This window comes from Sminthopsis crassicaudata, chromosome 1 (assembly GCF_048593235.1).
Source record: "Sminthopsis crassicaudata isolate SCR6 chromosome 1, ASM4859323v1, whole genome shotgun sequence".
Classification (NCBI taxonomy): domain Eukaryota; kingdom Metazoa; phylum Chordata; class Mammalia; order Dasyuromorphia; family Dasyuridae; genus Sminthopsis; species Sminthopsis crassicaudata.
In genome coordinates this window covers 100,851,586-100,866,266 of record NC_133617.1, presented here as the reverse complement: position 1 = coordinate 100,866,266, position 14,681 = coordinate 100,851,586, and the positions used below count along the sequence as shown (strand labels likewise).

The following is a 14,681-nucleotide window of genomic DNA, read 5'->3' as shown; positions in this document are numbered from 1 at the left end:
TTAGGATTAATATACTTGGTTCACACCTTTAAAGGAATTTATACTTTTAAAGGTGTGAACCAAGTACATTACCTTGTAAGAATCCTAACAGAGGGGAGGAGAATGAAGTCTAGAATTATGATTTTATTAGCATGAGAACTCCCTCCAATTATGAAGCTTGAAGTCTTAGAGAACTAGCCAGAGATAATGAAATTAAATGATAGGAGCAGTGTTACATAACTTGTATGTTTAAGGTAAGACTTAAACCCATTCCATTTACCCCAGGAGCTAAGCTTGACCTTAAAAGTTAGAAGGAAAAAAAAAGGAGGAAATGCAAAAAGAAAAGGAAAGAAAATGAGCAAGACACAGAAAAGAACCTTGACCATAGAAAGTTACTATAGTGACAAGGCTAAAATACAAACTGGGATGAGGATCAAATGTGCACAGAGGAAATCTCAAAAAATGATATGAATTGATCTCAAGTCCAAAGATGTTTCTTGGAAGTACTAATAGAAGAAAAAATGAGAAAAGAAGCAAGAGATATGCAAGAGAAAGTCAACAGCCTGGAAAATGAAGGCAATTCCTTAAAAAATACAAGTTGCCAAAAGCAAAAAAAAAAAAAATCACTGAAGATAAATTTACCTGGAAAACAGAATGGGGCAAATGGAAATTAATGGCTATATGAGACATAAAGAATCTGTAAAACAAACTAATAAGAATGAAAAATTGGAAGAAAATATAAAATACCTTACTGAAAACACAGCTGTCCTAGAAAAGAGATCCTGGAGAGAAAATCTAAAAAATTTTGGTCTACCTGAATACCATGACCAAAAAAAAAGAGCCTAAATAGCATTCTTCAAGAGATCATCAATGAAAATTGCCCTGATATACTAGAACCAGAGGGGGAAATAGTGATTGAAAGAATCCATGAATTACCTTCACAAAGATATCCTACAAGGAAAACCCAAGGAACATTGTTGCAAGACTCCAGAACTATAATCTCAAGGAACAAATACTGCAAGCTACGGACAAAAATAATTCAAGTAACAAGAAGCAGGATTACCCAGGATATGACAACATTTACAATAAATGAACAGAGGGCCTGGAATACCATATTACAAGATGCAAAGGATCAGGTTTACAACCAATAATTAACTACCCAGCAAGACAGCATCATTTTTCTGGGGAGGCAATGGATCTTCCTCAATCATATCTATTGAAAAAAACAGAACTAAACAGAAAATTTGATCTCCAAACACAGAACTCAAGAAAAGTATAAAAAGGTAAACAGGGAGAAATATATATTATTTCAAGTTTAAACTGTTTATATTCCTAGACAGGAAAATGATATCTGTAACTATTATTGGGACAGTAAGAGGAGGCCTTACATGAATGGAGAATGTGTTTGTAAATGGATATGATAATCTCAATAGATGCAGAAAAAGCAAGTCACTTTTGCCTATATAAGTTGTAACATCAATTATTATTAATAATCATTAATGGTTATTAACAATAATAATGCAGGAGAATATGTTTATATTTATATCTCTATCTATCTATCCAATCATGGGGGATGGCACTGGAAGCTAAAGGGATAAAGGAAGGCCTCCTTCAAAATGTGGTCTTTAAGCTGAGTCTTCAAAGAATTTAGAGATTCTGAGAGACAGAGATGAGGAGAGAGATGACATGGTTTGGAACTGGGAGGTGAGCCATTTTGAATGGGCTAGTGTAGCTGGGATGCATAGTGCATGGAGGAATGAGAAGGGGCCAAATTAGGAGCTTATTATATTTGATTTGGAAGGTAATAGGGCATTGGGCTAGGCGACTTCTGGATTTCCTTCTAGTTCTGAGATTCTTTGATTCTGAATTTCAATATTGTACATTGGATTTGATTCCTATATGATTGTGTGTGTAACAGACATCAAGTGAGGCTAGGCTAAATAATCTCCCAGGTCAGCAAACACTGCAATCTTTCCTTTTTGCTTTTCATTCCAAATATTCCTTTTTTTCAATGTGTTAGTCAAACAGTCTGTGAAAAGTCATTCTGGCTCATGGCCCAAATCATCTGTTTCTCAAGGTTATTGGTCGGTCATTTCATTACGGTGCTTAGCCAGACTACTATTTCAAACAATGAAGTGGGAAACAAGGTCATTTCATCTTTGCAATGACTATTTCCTTCCAAAATCTGGACTCCTTGTGAAGACTGAGCTTCCACTAGCCTCAGCTGGGTTCTCTTGCTTGGAACTCATCTGTGGGACAGAAATGACAAATCTTTAGAAAGCATGTTTACCTCATTTTATACTGGCACTTTGGATTGTAAGAGAGAGATTGAAGAATGTAGATGGTAAAAGTGAAAGGGAGATAGGATTCTGGTTCACCTTTCCATTGTCAGGCTTACAAATACAGAATTGAAATACAGAATATCACAACTGGGAAAGATTTTGGAACATAGAATGTTGGAACTGGGTGAGATTGTAAAACATAGAATGTTAGAATTGAGTAGGACTGTAGAACTTAAGATTGTTATCAGGACCTTAGAACACAGAATATTAGAATTAGTGAGACTATAGAACATAAAATATTTAGCAGGACCTTAGGACATATAAGAATTGAGTGGGCCTGTAGGACATAGAATGTTAGCAGGATTTTAGAACATAGAATGTTAGAACTGGGTGGGATTGTAGAACATAGACTATGGAAGCTGGATAGGACTATGGAATGTAGAATGTTGAGAGACCTTTGAACTTAAAATATTAGGACTTGAAATCAGCAGAATTAGTAGGGAGCTTAGAGAATAGAATTTTAGAGCTAGTAGGAACTTTAAAACACAAGATCACAAATTTACAATTGGAAAAGACTTTAGAAGTCAAATAGTTTAATATTCTTACTATACAGATAAGGAAAGTGAGGCCAGGAGCTTAAGTGAACTTGATCAGAGAGGTCATAAGCACTGGAGTCAGCATCTGAACTCTGGTCCTCTAGATCTAGACTCAGTGTTCTTTCTACTGTATCATATTAGAACTCTACTGTGTTAGAGTATGATGAGTCCTTAGAATATAGGATGTTTGAGCTGGAAGTCTTTTTAGGACATAATATGTTAGAATATAGTTTGTCAAAGTGGAAAAGAATCTTAGATATATGGAATTGGGACTGGGAGACTAGAGCATTTCTCATCAGAATATATAATGTCAGAGAAACTTTAGAATCCAGAATTTTATAGCTGGAAGGAACTTTAAAAAATATAATATAAAGGATCAGAAGGATCTCTGAAGCATGTTCATGCAATCCTTTCATTTCATAGGTTAGGAAACTATAGCTGCAGGAATGTATGATTTGTCTGGTCTCTGTTGTCTAGGGAAGCAGTCTCCAGTTAGGACAGTGGGGCCTCAAGGAGGAGGTTTCTTTAGGTAGGAAGATGGTTGTTAAAGAGGAGAATATGGAGGAGGAGAAGGAAGAGGAAAGGAGGAAGAAGAAAGTATAGTGAGTTGAATAGTGAGTGTAATACTATGGTATGGAGGAAAGGTCCCTGGCAATTGAGGAATAAGGAATTGGGTTAGAGATCTAGCTTGGACACTGTGTGACCTAGACCAAATCCCTTAACCTTTCTACACTACAAGTTTTTAATCTGTAAAATATGAGGGAAAACTGTTAAAGTTGTATTGGACAGGAGATAGGCAAATAACCAACCCAGTTTTCAAAAAAATAGAGGGAGTAAGAAAGCAGTTGTCTTAAAGTATAAATGAATCATCTTGATGATAATTCTTGATAAAATGATATGATGGATGATTATAGGGATGTCATGTCAACATTTGGAGAGATAAGAAATGGTTATAGGGATTTATGAAGACAAAGTTATGAAGACAGAGTTATTAGACAAACAGATTGGAGAATGACATGGGTAGAGTTTAGAGGAATTTCATCAGGCTTTTACCAAATCCTTTTGGACAAGATGGAGAAATGGGAGATAGATGACAAGATTTTTTGGGGGAGGGGAGTTTGAATTGATTGAACAATTGACTCCATGAATATATTAATGGCTAAATGTAACCTGTAAGGAGGTTTCTAGGCAGTGCCTCAAGGCCCAGTCCTTGGTTTTGTTCTATTCAGCATTTCTATCAATAGTTGAGATTATGACATTGCATGTTGGTCACATTGTTAGAGACCAGAAGCTAGAAAAAAGAATTAATATGTTGGATTTCAGATTTGAGATTAAGGAACATAGCAGCTGGTTGGAATGGGGAACTGGATCTAATATGATGAAATTAAATAGTAAAAAATGTAAACTTTTGAATTTGGAGTCATAAAATCAATTGAATTACATAGGGTGGAGGTGGCTTATACAGGATAGGGTGTGGGTAGAAGACATTACTGTGAAAAACAAGTGGGGATTCCAGTTTACTGCAGTGGATGTGCAGTGGATAAGTGGATAAGATATTCCCATCTTTGATGGAATCTTTATAAAATGATGATGCTAGTCTGCCTTGTTTAGACTTTATCTGGGGATTTGGAGGAGATGTAATGGAAGGCAGATTAAAGAAGCTTTCATTAAACGTGATTCATAACAAGATAAAACTCCAGAAATCAGTGAGGGACAGAGTTGGGTTTGGCAGTTTACTTGAGAGATTGAAGCTCAGGAGAGAGACTAAGACTATAAATATGCCCAAGTCTCTCCAGGAGAGAGGGGTCATTGGACCCATGGGAGCTGATAAGATCATCAACCAAGGTAGTATAAGGGGGAGAAAAGAAGAGATACCAAGACAGAACCTTGATGGACATCCATGGTTAATGGGCATGACCTGGAAGAACATTAAGTAAAGAAGAATGAGGATTAGTCAGACAGGTAATTGGAGAAGGAGAAGAAAGTGGCTGAAAAAAGATAATTGTGGAGAAATTAAAAGGATGAGAATTGAGAAAATGCCATAAGACTGGAGAGATCATTAAGGGAATATTAAGAGCACTTTCTGTTGAATGAGGTGGTCAAAAACAGGGAAGAGATATAGCCATATTCCTAAACAACAATGGAATCAGGATTTGAACCCAGATTTTTTTTTTCTATAGTCATTAGCAAACATGATATCTGTACTACAGTCATCCTTTCCATCCTCTTCTCAGAAGCCTAGATTCTGGAAACTGGCACCATGAATTCTGATAAGCTTTTGCTTTTTCTCTCCATCCTTTTTCTCCTCTATTAGTCATTAAATCTTTGCTGCATAGGTAATCAATATATCCCTCATGTGGTTTGGGTGGTAGGCTTAAATGAAGTTGTTGTATTTGGAACCAGACAGGCTGCCAATAGGAGCTATGTTGACTATTGAGACAAGCCAGAGTCTGACTGAAGATAGATGTCCAAGATCATTAGCCCTAGGTTTCAGCTTAATGGGTTCTTGACAGACTAACCTGTCTATGAATTGCAATTGAGGAGTAGTCTACATGGGAGTTGGCCAGTAATCAGCTCTAAGAAGAAATCCTTAATAGAATGCAATAAGAAAACAAATTGCTTCAACATCAAGATAAGCAGTTGGTTCCAAATGATTAGAAAACATTAAAAGTTTGACAAATTTCCAGGATGGGAAAAAAAACAACAACAATCTGTTATGATGAAAATGGGAACCAGGGAAGGTGGATGAAAAGTCATCTTTGAAGCTAACTAAACCTCTCTGTGTGGTAGCTAAATGGCTCCGTGTTTTGAGTGCCAGACCTGAAGTCAAGAAGACTCATTCTTCCTGAGTTCAAATCTGGCCTTAGATACCTCCCAAATGTGTGACCCTGGGCAAGTCATTTAACCTTTTTAGCCTCAGTAAAATAAGTTGGAAAAGGAAATGACAAACCATTTCAGCATCTTTGCTAAGAACACTCCAAATGGAGTTATGAAGAGTCACACAACTGACCTTTCTATATATGAGGCTGATTCTGGACTGGATCTTTTCCATCTTTAATTTCATATCCTAGATGAGACTCAGTCAAATACATAGACAGAGTTGGACATTGCCCATATACTATAATTTAAAAGGACTCAGAATATTTATTTCACTGGCCTTTCACAACATTGTGGTGCAAAAGCTTGAGTCCTATTTCATTCATTTACAGGATTATATATCTATAATTGGAAATCTAGAATTAGAAGTAATCTAGTTCAACCTGCTTATTTAATAGGTGAGTAAATTGGGATCCAAGAAAGTTAAGTGTTTTGCCCAATATCACAGGCTAAAAACACTAGAACAAGGATTTGAACATAGGTTCTCTAATTCAGTACTCTTTTGAATAAAGTATTTCTTATTGTCAGGATGTTTTTCTTTATCATTCTGACCCATAGTGATCATTTTCTTCTCAGATTTTTAGCCAGACATTTGTGGATAAGTGGGTTCCTTTTAAATCTTTTGCATTTTATTCTATGCAGTTAAAAACATTATTCTGAGAAAGGGCTCATAGGTTTTTACCAGATTGATAAAGGGGCCCATAACACACACAAAAAGTTAAGAATCCTTGCCGTAGAGCATTACTGACCATTCTTTGGATACTCAATAATGCAAACCACCAAGTGTTAGACAGCTTTTCATGTGTAAATTCTACCTCCCTAACTACTTTGTAAGTTACTTTAAGAGCAGAAATCAGAGGTGTGCTGGAGGCAATTTGAACTTGGAGCAAGTTGTTAAATTTTCATTGTGAACATTTAGATATTGGAAATCAACAATGCTAAAAATCAGGTCCTGAATTATTTTTAAAAAATTATTATCTTGACTTAATGATGAAGAAACTATTAATAAAAAGATTAAATTTTAAAATGTTCTGTGTCACTCCCTCCCTTTTGTAGATTTGATTCTTAAATATATATTAGCATACTTCTGTAAAGGACTGAAACTCTGAGTAGGTGCACTTGGACAACCAAGCACTTAAGGCTAATTACTTATTGGACAATACTCTATTAGAATATGCTTGGAAAATGGCCCTTCTCACTATTATGTGCTGGCTCAATAATTTGGTGTATAGAGAGAAGTAGGGGGGACTAAGGAGTGGAGTAAGACAAGCCAGAGTCACTTTGGCAGTAGAGGAGGGAAAGAGAGATTGTGGAGATCCTGCATCCATCCAATTCACTTTTACTCATAAAGACCAAGGACTTTTGCTTATCCTAACTCCGGCTGATTCTAAGGTATCCAGAGTGCTAACTCGGTCTTTGCATACTTCCAGCAGAGACTATCCAATACTTCAATTTAATAAGTCTTTGTTAGGTACCCATAATGTATAAAAAACATCGGAAGACTTCTTCCTTTGTTATTCTTATTGTCCTCCTCCTCTTTCTTCTTCTTCTTTCTTCTTCTTCTCCTTCTTCTTCTCCTTCTCCTCCTCCTTCTCCTCCTCCTCCTCCTCCTCCTCCTCCTCCTCCTCCTCCTCCTCCTCCTCCTCCTCCTCCTCCTCCTCCTCCTTCTCCTCCTCCTTCTCCTCCTCCTTCTCCTTCTCCTTCTCCTTCTCCTTCTCCTTCTCCTTCTCCTTCTCCTTCTCCTTCTCCTTCTCCTTCTCCTTCTCCTTCTCCTTCTCCTTCTCCTTCTCCTTCTCCTTCTCCTTCTCCTTCTCCTTCTCCTTCTCCTTCTCCTTCTCCTTCTCCTTCTCCTTCTTCTTCTTCTTCTTCTTCTTCTTCTTCTTCTTCTTCTTCTTCTTCTTCTTCTTCTTCTTCTTCTTCTTCTTCTTCTTCTTCTTCTTCTTCTTCTTCTTCTATCCTACATCTCTCATGATACCTTTAATGCTTTATACCATAATTTACAATGATTATGTGTTGCAGTTTACTCATCCTCACCTTGTATCTCTCCATTTCCCTTTGAATAATCCACAGGTTTAACTCTTTGGAAAGTGGGCATTCAATGCCTTGCAATTATACAGCACCACCAGAATAATATTAATGCTAGAAAATTAGAATAATAAAATAATAAAGAGTGAAATAAGCAGATCCAAGAAAACCTTGTATAGAGTAATAGCAATAGTGTTCCAAAAACAACTTTGAATGACTGTCATTTAGAATATTATAAATACTCAAATCAATTTCAAAGAACCTATCAAGGAAGATGCTATGATAAAAACTATGTATAGTATAGTTACACACACACACACACACACACACACACACACTTTTGTCTAATGGTAGTCTTCTGTAGGGGGTGGAGAGAAGAGGGGAAAAAAGTACAGCAGAGAACAAAAGAAACTTGGAAGCACAGAAAAGCAGCATAGCTTTGAAAAGAACGTATTGTCAGCTGCTAAGGGTGACTACCAAGAATCTCAGGCTCATGAGCTGGCTGACTGCGCTGACCTTGCTCCGGGAGTGAGGAGCCCTAAGAAAGAGAGTTGGGGGGGACCTGTTGCATTAGTTCCCTAAAGGGACTGGAATCGAAGAAGCTAACATACTGAAAAGCATCAGCCAGGAGACCTTTGATGATGACAAGGTATGAGAAAAGATCACAGCCTTGACATGGACACTGAGGAACCTGTGAGAGAACTCACCCAGCAATTTGAATCTCAAGGGGTTGATCTAACATTATAAAAACGAGACTTGCAAGTACTTTTGGTGACCAAAGGCCAAAATATAAAAATTTTGTAGACGCTGGGTGCTCTCCAGAAGCCTGTTGATGGTAGGGACCCACAAGAGGTGGCAGTGCTTCGGTGAGCAGTGCCGGGACAGCTCCTGCCTGGCTGCACTGACGGGCACTTACCCCGTTGTGCTTTCAACCTGCCAACGAGCTGTGAAAGAAGACCCAAGGCTTCTTGGTAAAGCCCCTGAATGCCTGGCTGCTTTGACTGAGAGTCAGCTAGATCTGTTGGATCCCCAAGCGGCCAAGTTGAAGGAGTTCTTGGGGATGGCCGAAGTGATGCGCTGCGCTCCGTTGCATTCCGTGTGTCTGTCTCAAGCGTGAGTGGATACAGCAGAACTTGGCGAGAGAGGGCATTTCGGCTTCTTTTAACTGAGGGCCATGGAGAAGCACAGCGGCAGAATCAAGGTGATCATCAAGTCCTGCTTCGATCTGAGGATCATGACATTTGATGATGACATCGGTACATTCGGTCCCCCGTACTTGACCACGCTAAGATGATAGTCAAGAGATAAAGGGCTTAAAGGGGTTCTCGTGGAAGCAGCTAAAACATCTGCTCTTCTCGGTGAGCTGTGTGGGTAGTCTGTTACACCTGGCTATTCAGAATGAATTCTGTCAGAAGACCATTTGTCTGGGTGGAGTGGCTGCAGAGGGTACTCATTTTCATGGTGGTCCTTCTGGCTGACTGCATCCACCATAAGGAACTGGTCCAGCAGGTGCTAAATGCTCTCGGAGCTTTTGCTGGCAATGATAATGCTAAGTATGTTATTGTCAATGCAAGTGGAACAGACTTCGTTGTGATGGTGATGACCTGACAATTCTCCAGTTCCCAGATCTGTGAACAGATCTGTGCAGCCCTGTGCATGCTGGCTCTGTGCAAAATACACAATAGCCAGGTAATTGGGAGGCAGAGCAGAGGGAGAGGGGTTTGGCAGCCTTTTGGGTGGGTCATAAAGTCAGCGTGCAGAAACCAGCTTGCAACCTTATACCCCAGAAACTGGCCTTCTCCCAACCCATCTTGGATTGGGGCAGGGAGGTTTATCATGGAAGCCAGAGCTACACACCAGGAATGAGATGATGCCATTCGAAACCTAGACTGCAAAGTGGAGCTTTGGGAATTCTGGGCAGGAGAAAAGGAAAACCTTGCCTCTTGAAGGCCCTCCTCTACCAGCAGGCTTCAGGAACATTTTACACCCCAAATGGGTAGAAGGAAGTAACTGGGCTGAGAACTTTGAGCTCTCTGAGATATCAGGTACAATGCTACTCTGTTTCTAGAAGCCTCAGGGAAGAATTTATTAGCTTCTATTGTTTTAGAAGTAAAATTCTCTACCTCAGTACTACCTTTATCTTGTATACTTCTGAAGGCCATAGTTGGGAGCTGATTGGTTGGATGCAACAGACCCTCTTCCTCCTGGGGTGATTTTGGCCATTGTCTTCTTTGTTTGAATATGACAGTCATTTAGTGTCATTTTTCCCCCTGCTTTATCATCTTTAGGTCAAGATGCATGTTCTTCTGAATGTGGGACAGCCAGAATCATGAGTGGGAAGGCCATGAGGATCTTCCTATCACTTTGATTTCACTTTCATTTGCTTAAAACAGATAGTGAAGAATGATATCTGAGAAATGCTTCTCAAAAACTGAAGGTTAAACATTAAACATTTGCCTATCCATTCTTTTTCTTGGTATTTTAAAATCATCCTTTGATGATCCAGTTCACATCTTGGCTGCCATTTTCTGTAGTCAATTGCTCCTTCATCACATCACCGATCTTTCCTTGCCAATCCTTAATCTAGGATCCCTTCCTTCATCCTTTGCCTTGCTGGAGAAAAATCACAAAACTATGCTGACCATAAATTTGTGCCATATAATCTTCCTTAAGGCCGCCTTTGTTGTTCCTCAAACAAGACACTCCAGACATTTTCTCTGGGTGTCCCCTCATGCATTGAATGCTCTCTCTCCTCACCTACAGTTTATAGAAGCTCCTTTAAACCCCAACTAAAAGTCCATCTTACTGAAAGCTTTTTCCAATTCTTCTTAATTCTACTGCCTTTCCTCTGTAAAGTATTCCCTGTTTATTCCTATTTGTTTGGTTATCATTATCTTTTAGCTTTTGTGCTCTCTGAGGGGCAGGGCTGTCTATTGCTCTTCTTTTTTGTCCTAGAATTTAGCAGTGTCTGGGGTGCATAATAGATGCTGAATAAGTGATGATTGACAAATCAAAAAAAAAAAAATAAAAAGGAAAGAAAAGAAACAATGTGTAGCATTTATTACAAAGTTTTTTTTTTAAATCAAACATTGTGAAATTGAAATTCATGATTTTATATTGAATCCTCTTATCATGTTGTGGTGTGTATATGTCGTTTCGTATTTAAGTTCAAAATCAGTAAGTTAAAAATAAATGAGCAAAAAAGGACAGACACAAGTTGCACAAATGAATATATAAATTAAATCATAGAGAATTCTCATGTTTAATAATATAACTTCTTTATTACTTCTCACATTGCATTAATTATAAAATGCTACAGATTATTTGCATATATCATCTGTTTTTCTACCTTCAGAAACATACTTGCTTAAACAAGCATTTATTAGATGCTTATATGTTAAGCATTATGTTAGACACCGAATATAAATAGAAAAAAAGAATAAAACAATTCCTGCTCTCAAGGAGTCTTACATTCTATCAAGAGATTTTGTTCTTGAACTGTTTCAGTTCTGTTTTACTCTTTACAAACTCACTTTGGATTTTCTTGGCAAAGATACTGAAGTGATTTGCCATTTCCTTCCTCAACTCATTTTCAGATGAAGAAAGAACTAAGGCAAACAGGGTTAAGTAACTTGCTCATTGTCACAAAGTTAAGTGAGGCCAGATTTGAGCTGATGAAGACGAATCTTCCTGATTTCAAGCCCAGTGATCTATCCACTGTACCACCTAACTATTCTATCAGAGGACATAATGAATGTTTGTATGTTTGTTGTATGTTTGCATGTATGTATATACATATATATCTCCTATCTATTTATCTATGCAGGACAAAAATAAAAAAGGTTAAAAAAAGTTAAATATAAGTTTATTGAGGAGAGCATTAACGGTTGGATGAAAAAGGATCATTTTGTACATAGAAGGCAATGTTTCAGATGATTCTTCAAGGAAAAGAGATTCTATGAAACAAAGATAAGGAACGTATATATTCTATACCTCGGGATAGCAAATACAATGGCAAAAATACAGAAAATAGTGGGTTGTTTGTGAGGGGCAGAGAGAATTCTGGGTTGATTGGATTGCAGAGTAGAAGAGGGAGAGTAATGTTCAATGATTCTAGAAAAGTTGGACTAGGTTTTGAAGATCTTTAAAAACTAATTAATACATATGATTTTATTGACAACAGGAAACCCCTTTGATTTTTTCAGTGGTGTGGTCAGATATATTTTTAAGAAAAATAATTTTGGTAGCTGTGCATATGATGTATTGGAATGGAAGCTAATATGAAATAAAACAATGTCTTTTTTTTCTTTAAAATTATTTATCTATGTGCATTGCTGAATTATTTTAGTAGTCCTCTCCCTTCATTAGAATAATTTCATATATGATTATTTTTAAAGGGAAAAAATGGGAAGAGAGAGAGAGAGAAGTGAGGAGGGAGGGAGGAAGAGAGAGAAAGAGAAAAAGAAAGAAAGAGAGAGAGAGAAAGAGAAAGAAAGAGAGAGAGCTTTAAAATAATAAATAACAGATTTGGGGGTCTTGTTTTCTTATTTAATTTGTAACTTTTGTTTTATTGGATTATTTTATTCCATCATATGTAAAGTTATGAGTTAGGTTTATATTTTTAGCCTTGTTTCTCATATGGCTTTCTTTTTCTAATTGGGATTTTTAGAAAATTCATTCTCTTTAAAAATATTGTTTCTTAAATTAATTTTGCTTAATCTATTTTAAAGAAACCTTATAGTTTTTCTTCTCTTAACCCTTAGCTTTCCCTCTCCATTCCAAACTGAAAAATGATCAAAGGCAGTTTTCAGAAGAAATTAAAAGTAGCAATAATCAGATGAAAAATGCTCTAAATCAGTATTGATTAGGGAAAGGCAAATTGAAACAATTCTAAGGCACCATCCCATACCCACCAGACTGGCCAATTTGACAGAAAAGGAAAATGACAAATGCTAGGTGGGGTTGTGGAATTATAAGGGGACCAATGCACTGCCCGTGAAATTCTGAACTGGTGTAGCCATTCTGGAGAAAAATTTAGAGCCATTTTCAAAACATATGCTCTTTGTGCATATTCTTGGACCCAGCAATACCACCATTGGATCTCTATCCCATTTTTTAGAAAAAAGAAATTGAACAAGCCATCAATGCACTCCCTAGGGAAAAAATCTCCGGGGGCCAGATGGACTTGCAAGTGAATTCTACCAGTCATTTAAAGAACAATTAATTCCAGTACCATATAAACTATTTGGAAAAATAGAGGAGAAGAAGGAGTTCTCCTAAATTCCTTTTATGATACAGATATCGTGCTGATACCTAAACCAAGAAGGGCCAAAACAGAGAAAGAAAATTATAGACCAATTTCCCTAATAAATATCGATACAAAAACCTTAAATAAAACATTAACAAAGAGATTAAAGCGATTTATCTGCAGGATAATATACTATGACCAAATGGGATTTATATAAGGAATGCAGGGCTGGTTCAATATAAGGAAAACTATCAGCATAATTGCCATATCAATAACCAAATTAACAGAAATCAAACAATTATCTCAATAGATGCAGAGAAATCATTTGACAAAATATAATATCATTCCTAATAAAACACTAGAGAGCATAGGAAAAATAGAATTTTCCTTAAAATGCTAAGTAGCATCTATCTAAAACTATCAGCAAGTATTATATATAATGAGGATAATCTAGAAACATCTCCAATAAGGTCAGGGTAAACCAAGATTGCCCCTTATCACCACTGTTATTCAATATTATATTGGAAATGTTAGTCTTAACAATGAGAAGAGAAAAAGAAATTGAGGGAATTAGATGGGTAATGAGTGAACAAAAATGTTACTCTTTGCAGATGATATGATGGATATTTAGAGAATCAACAACAACAACAAAAAACTACCAGAAATAATTTAGAATTTTAGTAAAGCTGCAGGGTATAAAATAAACCCATACAAATTATAGGCAACAAGAAAGAAGATACCATTTAAATAACTGTAGATGATATGAAGGAATCTACCTGACAAAATGAAGTCAGGAACTATATGAATACAATTACAAAACATTTTTCAAACAAATAAAATTATATCTAAACAACTGGAAGAATACCCAAGTGCTCATGGGTAGGTTGAACTAATATAATAAAAATAATTCTAATTACATTAATTTATTGATTCAGTACCATACAAGTTGAAATGCCAAAAATTACTCTATGCTGCTAGAAAAAATAATAACCAAATTCAACTGAAAGAACAAAAAGTTAAGAATATAAAAGGAATTACTGGGGAAAAATGCAAAGGAATGTGGCCTAGCTATACTAGATCTAAAACTATATTATAAAGCATTGGTCATCAAAACCAATTTTTTTTGGTTAGTTGACTAAGAAATAGAATAGTGGATCAGTAAAATAAATTAACTACACAAGACACAATAGTCAATGACTATAGTAATCTAGTGTTTGATAAACCCAAAGACCCTAGCTTCTGGGATAAGAACTCACTATTTGACAAAAATTCCTGAGAAAACTGGAAAATAGAATGGGAGAAACTAGATATTGACCAACCCTATACCAAGATAAGGTTTAAATGATTTTATGTTTTAGACATAAAAAATGATACTATAAGCAAACTAGAAGAAGGATAGTGTATCTGTCAGATCTTTGGAGTAGGGAGGGATTTTTGCCCCAAAAGAGGAAATACAAAATTCATCATTTTGATTATATTACATTTCAAAGGTTTTGCACAAACAAAATTAATGGAGTTAAAATTAGAAGGCAAGTAGAAAAGTGGGGAAAATTTTTATCCAAATGTTTCTGATGAAGACCTCATTTCTGACTCAAATTTATAAGAACAGCAGCTATTCCTCAGTTGAAAAGTGGTCAAAGGATATGAAGAAACAATTTTCATATGAAGAAATTA

General features: G+C 36.6%; 1 pseudogene; it reads left to right on the top strand.

Annotated features, from left to right (window-relative positions):
• LOC141548862 (armadillo repeat-containing protein 6-like) overlaps positions 1-9,706 on the top strand; it is a 148,948-nt pseudogene extending 139,242 nt beyond the window's left edge.
• The last annotated feature ends 4,975 nt before the right edge of the window (positions 9,707-14,681 follow it).